This window comes from Giraffa tippelskirchi, chromosome 2 (genome assembly GCF_054371585.1).
Source record: "Giraffa tippelskirchi isolate mGirTip1 chromosome 2, T2T-mGirTip1v1.2.pri, whole genome shotgun sequence".
NCBI classification, from domain to species: Eukaryota; Metazoa; Chordata; class Mammalia; order Artiodactyla; family Giraffidae; genus Giraffa; species Giraffa tippelskirchi.
In genome coordinates, this window is record NC_137276.1 from 154,645,379 (window position 1) to 154,653,271 (window position 7,893).

Here is a 7,893-nt window from a genome sequence, read left to right on the forward strand (position 1 = left end):
TTCATTTATTTGTGTAAGTGTGCCCACACGTACTTTTCAGTATTTTCAAATATTTTCTATGACCAATGTGCATTATTTTTGAAAATAGATAAAAACATTTATGCTTTTAGAAAATTAAAAGTAATCAAAGGCACCAAAACAAAAACTGCTGTGGTTTTTCTCGTAAATTAATGTTAAGCTAGACTAATACACCTTATTTTTAGATGGGTAAAGAGTATTCTTGAGAAAATGAATTAGACATCACTGATAACAAGATTCTGTGCAAAATTTATTGCATGGCTTTTCCCTTATCAGTGATAAATCAGTTTTCCCTTCATTATGTCCAGGGACATACCTAAGAGATAGGATGTAAAAGGTATGAAAAAGGACATTTTTTCTGCGTGGTGACTTAGAAAGAGCAGGTATCCAAGTAAGGGACTGGCCTTAGTTAACATTTTTATGTGTAACATGGAAAAGAATGAAATTGATGTTAAACATCTCTGATTTGTGAATGTCAATTCAAGGGGAAAAACTTGTAATCTTATAGAGCTGGATATTTTAGGTAAAGCAAAATTATATTTACAAGGTGATGGGCAGCCAAGGAACCAGGTGAAGACCAAGGGCGATGATTCTGGTAGTTCCCAAGTGTAATAATCTCTCGAGTCTGAGAGCTTGTATGGTCAAAAAGAGTAAAACAGGCTGGACAACATCACTTACCGCTAATGGGATGTGGATTATCTCCAAATGGAATATGGATCAGAAACATTATCCTCTTATTATAAAGCCATGGGGGCCTTCAGACCAGGAAACTGTGAGTCATACCCCGGTTGCTTAGTGTTAAGGAAGACATAATTGTGTGGAAGGATTTACCTAGTGGATGGAAATCTACAGGAAGCCAGATTGGAAAAAAAAAAGAAAGAAACTCAACCTAGAAATAAAAAGGCTTGATCTGGAATATGACCAGCAATAAAATATTAACATTCTGAAGAGAATGCATTGATGTTTGTTTGCAAAAATGCCAGAATGTAGAGGAAGACCCAATGAAGCTTAAAAGAGCATACATAATAGATCCTAAAGTTATGAATCTCATTACCCCAAGAAGAGATCAAGAACAACAATTTCAACCATTTCATGTGTGAATTAGCCAATAACCTTTTGGGCTCAATCATCCATTGATTTAAAGGAATCAAATGCTTTCAGGATAATACCATGGAAAAACTGTTTGCCATCTTGAGCTCAGGAAGCCACTAGCTAAATTTTCCTTCACATTCTGCCAGATCATAAAAAGTAGTCATTTTTATGTTGAGTTCCAAAGAATCTCATGCTGTCAGAGCAGCTCATTTGTTGAGTCTAAAATTTACAGTTGGTAGTAACCGCTTTCTGCAGATTAACTTTTCTCATGCCAGTGCTTCAGTACTGGTCCTAACAAAATGAGCAATCAGCTCCCAGAGTGACATCCTCCCCTTGCAAAGGCGGTTCTGGCTTTCCATACCGAGAAAGGAAATCCCAAGTATCCTATTCATTAGCTGGACATTCTGTGTTAGTAACCCTCTTGACCCCACTGATATATTTAGATAGCTATGATGAGCACTCAGGTGCATTGTTACAGTCTCACTCAGAATCTAAAAGAATATCAGTCTTCAGACAACTAATGATAAAAGTAAAACTTGAAATTTCACTGTAAAAAACACTGCGAGGGAATTATAAGGCTGCATGAACAACAGATGATACTGATGGAAACAGTTTGGTGGCTTAATCACTTGAAACTTACAAAAAAGATAACCCATCGCATATTTAGAACATTGCAATGTAATTGTGATTGATGTAGTTAAGTGTTGAAAATAATCCTTCTTCGGAATCTTTTTGAGAAAGTCTTGATGGTCTCAGAGGGCTTAAGGGATTGGTGGGTGGGCAGTACTTAGTCAGTGGTGGAAGTAGCTGCAAAGAAGGAAGTAGAACACAGTCTCAGGTGGGTCTGTAGTTCTGCTAAGCTGGTTTTCTGTAGTGCTACACCTGAACACATGGCTATCCTGAGAGCTGTCTCTGTGTAACTTCTAACTCTAAAAATGGAGTTTCTGAAAGCAAAGTGTGTTTCTCCAGTGTGTCTTTATCCTTGATCTGTGCTAAGGGCAAAAAGTACATACAAAATAACAGACCTAGGTCTGCCCTTACCATCATATTGTAACTCCAAGCCTCAGTTGGCTACTTACATTCCCAGAAAAGAGAAGGAAAAGGCAGGGATCAACAAAGACAGGAAGAAAGAAAAGACAACCTGAGCTCAGCTAGAGGAGACACAAGGAGAGTTGACATAACTTTGGGGGCCAACTGCAGAGCATAGAATGGTTGCTATGATCCTCTTGATGGGAAAACATGTAGATTCCTTTTAATTTGCTCACAATCTGCATAAATCCAGCAGACCAACAGAGTAAATTACTTTTGTTCTCACTCAAGGGATATCTACTAAGAATTCCAGGCTTTATTCTTTGGCAGGGCTGATACTCAGCCAACACACACAGGAAAAACTGCCCAAGTGGTTAAAAATACTGAAAATATTTCTGTACCCTTTGGAAACAAATTGCAGCCTGAGCAATCTTGAGCGCTGCTAGCTACCCCTTTTGTCCTGGCTCCTCCACTGAGACCACAGACCTCTGCCTACTCTAGCAACTACAGGGTGAATGGTAAGCTCTGAAAGATCTTATTAGTGTCCATTCTCTACTGATTGTTGAATATTTCGGTTCTCCTATCTCTTCTCAGACAATGGTCATAAGTGACACTGGTTATCCAACTAGGAAGTTGTTAAAAAGTAACCCAGTACAGAATGACAAGTGAGATGGATAGAGATGAAAGAAGAGACTACCCAAAGGTTACTTAGGATGGTGAGCAAGGGGGCCTTAGATCTGAAGGATCTTGGGTGGAGTATATGAAGAAGGATTCTTCTCGGTCCTGAGTGGTACAACAGTCCTCATTGGCTACCTCTAAGAGATGCTGGCAAGAAAAACAGATCACAGCTGAAAAGCAATAGGAACTCCGAAGGAGGAAAGTCCTATGTAAAATATGCAAGAGGATTAAAAATAGAGAAAGAAAATTGATCCAAACCACAAGTGTATTTTCAGACTTCCAAGGTCCTGACTCCTGCTTCTTACGCACCTCTACGTGAATGGTGCTCTTACCAAAGTTAGAGGGAATTTAACTCAACTGAGGGACATATAAGGGAGGTTCAGGGAACAGTTCTAGATGGGTAGTGTAAAAATGCAAAAAGAGCATATAATTCCTTTAAAGAGTAAATGCCACCAAAGGCTCCAATTTAGCACATGACCATGTGCCCTCAGAGCTGACTGCACTGACAGTATGCCCTCCTGAATATGATATATAATTTGGCCATGCAGTAAGATTTCACTATTCAACATATATTTATTGTGTTTACACATTTGGTCTCAGTTGTAACTGAAAAATGCAGGAGTAGACCACCCCATCACTGCTCCCCATCCCCACAAAACTTTCAAACAAATAATCTATTCATTGTGATCACTTCATCAATCCCCACTTCCACCACCGTGTACTCTCCTGAGAACCATTCTCAACACTTATGAAAACAAGCATTTTTTGTGTAAGCAGTAGGAATGAGGACATTCACACTCCACTCAGGACCAGAGGAGTGAATCTCCACCTGCAGGCTTTCAGGACCTATCCTGAGGGCTGAGAGATGGCTTTCTGAGTGTTCAGCTGACTATAATTCACTTTCCTGGGTTTGGCAAGAAGGGTCCCTGAGTCAGTGGGCATTTTCCATCTTAGGGTTGTGGTTGTTATTGTTCATGCAGCCAGGATGTCTCTGTTTCTCATAGCCAAGCACCATCATGCGAGATTTGCCTTAGTTTGGACTGCTATAACAAAGAATACCATAGACAGGTGGCTTCAATGAGAAACATTTACTTCTCACAGTTCTAGAGGCTGGAAGTCTAAGATTGGGGCACCCACATAGTTGGGTTCTTGGTGAGGGCCTTCTTGCTGGTGAAAGATAGCTGCCTTCTTGCTGTGTCCCCACATGGTGAAGAGAGAGATCAGGTTCTCTGGCCTCTTCTTATCAGGGCACTAATCTCATCATGAGGGCCCCACCCTCATGACCTCAGCAAAACATAATTACCTTCTAAAGGTCCCCACTTCCAAGTATTATCATATTGAGGATTAGGGCTTCAACACATAAAGTTTGGAAAGACACATTCAGTCCACATCAGGACTTGAGGAATGTTTTGATTTCCCAGTCATCGGTACCATGAGCTGGGTCATCATGGGTATGAGCAAAAGGGTCACCAGTGGAAGGGAAGTATGAGAGGGGGACCATTGGGAAGCAGTTACCACTGACAATAGAATTGCTGACCTGTGATAATTGTATTGATAAAAAAGCAGATTAACTTTAAGTCATTTTCATGATGGATGCTACATTCCCTGCAGACAACATATGCCTTTATTTATTGCATGAGGGTGGGTCACCCCCACAGCTAGAATAGCCACCCCACTCTCCAGCAGATCCCTGCATCAGAGGTGTGGTTCTGTTTCAAGTTTCCGAACTCCTATCACATTTGTCCTGAGAACCAAAGTCTGAGAAGTTTTCTCAGAATAAATTTATGAAGGCCAAGTCAGGAACAGAGATGGGGGAGGATATGCAGCTTGGGTCTTGATGTACTCTAAGGGCATGGCTCCCAGCAGGAGGGGAGAGGCACAGGCTCCTCCGTCACCCTCCCACTCAGTCTCTGGTGACTGCAGCATCACAGGAGGCCCAGCCTGTCCTCTGGTTGCCAGGGCAATTTAAAAATAGCTTCTGCAGCCAGGGAAGAGGGGGGCAGGGAAAGAATGAAGATAAGTGGCCTTTTGCAGGAAAACTACAGGCAATGAATCCTGCCCAGGGTTAATCTGGAGTGGAGGGTCTCTTGTGTTTACTGTATTTCTCGTCTTAAGGAAATCCTTTCTGGCCAAGGTCTGCTGTGGGCTCTTTCTGGGAAGGACTCAGCTGCCGCTGGAGAACGCCCTGTTTACTCCTTGGACAAGCAGCCAGGAGGACACTGGCAGGCTCTGTGGAGGAAGGAGCAACACTCCGTGCTCAGGTTCAGAATGACTATTCTGCCTGTACAAGGAGGGCTGCGCGGTGCTCAGTCACTCCATCTTGTCCGACTCTTGGCAACCCCAAGGACTGTGGCCCACCAGGCTCCTTTTCCTATGGAATTTTCCAAGCAAGAATACTGGAGTGAGTTGCCATTTCCTTCTCCAGGGGATCTTCCCGGATTGTACCGGCATCTCTTGCATCTCCTGCATTGGCAGACAGTCTACCAACTGTGCCACTTGGGAGTTGGTAGAGACTGATGGGAACCATGTGTACATGCCATGTGTGCTGTGCTGTGCTTAGTTGCTCAATCATGTCTAACTCTTTGTGACCCCATGCACTGTAGCCTGCTAGGTTCCTCTGTCCACGGGAATTCTCCAGGCAAGAATACTGGAGTGGGTTGCCATGCCTTCCTCCAGGGGATCTTCCCAACCCAGGGATCGAACCTAGGTCTCCCACATTACAGGTGGATTCTTTACTGTCTGAACCACCAGGGAAGCCCAAGAATACTGAAGTAGGTAGCCTATCCCTTTTCCAAGTGATCTTCCCAACTCAGGAATCAAACCTGGGTCTCCTGCATTGCAGGCGGATTCTTTACCAGTTGAGCTACCAGGGAAGTAAAATGTAATTATGATGTTAGATTATTTCTGGATAGTTCACTTATAGTAATTTTTTTTCTTTCATGTGCCTTTAAAACAATATTTTGTATTTTTTACAAGGGGCATTAAAAAAAAATCCTAAAGTGATTTTTAAAAAGGCATGCTATTAAGGGGAAAGTTATGTGTTTGTCCCTTAGACGAGTCTATTCAAAGGCAGAACAGTAGTCTGGTGGCAGAAATGGTCTTCTCTTGTCTTATAAACTCTCAATGAATGTAAAGCAAAGCCAAGGCTCCTTGGAGGCAGAGGGATACACTAGATGACCTTCTGACCTCCTGTGTTCAAATCACTGCTGGGTGCTAATTTGCCCAAAAACTTTCCAGAGGGAAGTATTCAGAATCCTCTCCAAGGTCCAGCATAGTCATCAATCAAAGTGTTCTTCCAAACCCCTCTACATTGTCCTGCAAAACATTCCTAATGGCTTCAGGGAAGAGTGAGGACCCCAGGACCTGCAGAGGTGATTTGTTTGGCTCTGGGTGTTGTAAAGGCATAGAATATATATTTTTAAAGTTAATTCACTTACCAATGTTAAAGTAGGCATGTAAAAATCTCTATTTCTGGATTCTCTTGGAAAAATCATAAAATCAGTTCTCACGGAAATAAATTGCTGGATCTGGGTGGTGGCTCCCCGCCCCCCCCACCTTTTTTAGGTTCAGACACACAGCAAATTTTATTTTCTTATTTTTGGAAGTGTTCTAAGATTTCCCAGTGTTAAAATTTACTTTCAAGTATGATGATCAATAATAAGACACCAAACTTAGAAAACAGACAGTTTTACAATTTTCGCTGTTGCTTCTTGATCCAGTGAGAATAATTTCACAATACAACACATTTAGGCAGCTTTTTTGTCACTATCTTTGGTTTCTGCTTCTTTAGGCAACAATGGCTCGATCTTTGGTAACAAACCTTCACTTGTTGAACTTCGAAGGAAAGCACGTACCACAAAAGGTCCCAAATTCAGTGGTCTTTGCCTACAAACTTCATTGATAACAGCTTGTAGATTGACAGCTATCTGGTCACTTGGCATATCCAGTGTTGCTATTTGTGTCTTCAGAAAGTTCTCCCTTTCTTCATCTACCTTAATTTCAAGTCCAGTTTTAAATAATCCAAGCATTTGGGGGATGTCCCGGCCAACGGAATTTCGATTAAACTTAGGAAATCTTGTTTTCAGTTTCTTCCTTAATGGATTAAGCTCGGGCATTATTTCTGGAACAGCTACATAAAAATCTGCTTGAATTTCATCGTCTAAAATCTTCTGAATCAGATTAGTCCCTCCTGCAAATGCAGCTCCATTTTCTTCTGCTATTTTAATTTCTGATGCATTCCCTGTAAATACGGCAACTTTATTCATTTCTGAAATGAATGGGTATGGCAAACTAAGAACACTGGCAAATGACTCCACTTTTTTCTTCTTCCCCAGTGTCATATCCAGTGTCAAATCAAGATAAACACCTTGCTTTGGATTCGTAAAGTCCAAAACTTGAAATTTCTTAAGTAAGTGAACAGCTTTCTCCACCTGGTATATCTGCCTTGGGTATAAGCGTTTTAGGTAGACATCATCTTCAGGCTCACCTTCCATAAAAGGATATGACTTTATTTTTTCTATATATCATCTTTTTTCTCATTTGATGCTTTTCCTTTAGTACCTTTTTTTGTTTTCTTTGCAGGCTTCTACCGAAGCGTCTTATGGCCGCCGCCATGTTAACCACTCTGGATTGCATTGTCCCCTGGCTGCCCCTTTTGAAGTATGTGGTCTTTCTAGTGCCCATGGTCCCCATCAGTCCCTACCAACTCAAGACTCTGAGGCTGGATGGTAATTTCCATCCTCACTTTTCTTACATTGGGTCTTCATTTAGTCACACTACCTGTTGGCCCTTATAAGCCTCTGAGTTTGCAATTTCTGATATAATAAAAGCTCCATAGGGACATAGACCATTTTGTATCTTCCACAAAATTTAGTAAGAACACATGGAGGTCCTCAATAAATGTTTGTTGAATGCAGGTATTACATTGTTTCTAGCTCCCTAAAATGAAAGTTTGGTAGGCAAGCCATTACCCCTGTGTTGTGGCTTTACCATGTTCCTTCATGAACCTCTCTTCTTCCCTACTAAGGTAAAACAATTTGCTCTTAGGATTGAACCAGTAGCCGTCCTCTTGTGCAG

At 41.6% G+C, this 7,893-nt stretch overlaps 1 pseudogene; it reads right to left on the bottom strand.

The window, feature by feature from the left end:
- Positions 1 to 6,527: 6,527 nt before the first annotated feature.
- On the bottom strand, positions 6,528 to 7,353 carry LOC145539920 (large ribosomal subunit protein uL1m pseudogene; annotated as a pseudogene).
- Positions 7,354 to 7,893: the final 540 nt, after the last annotated feature.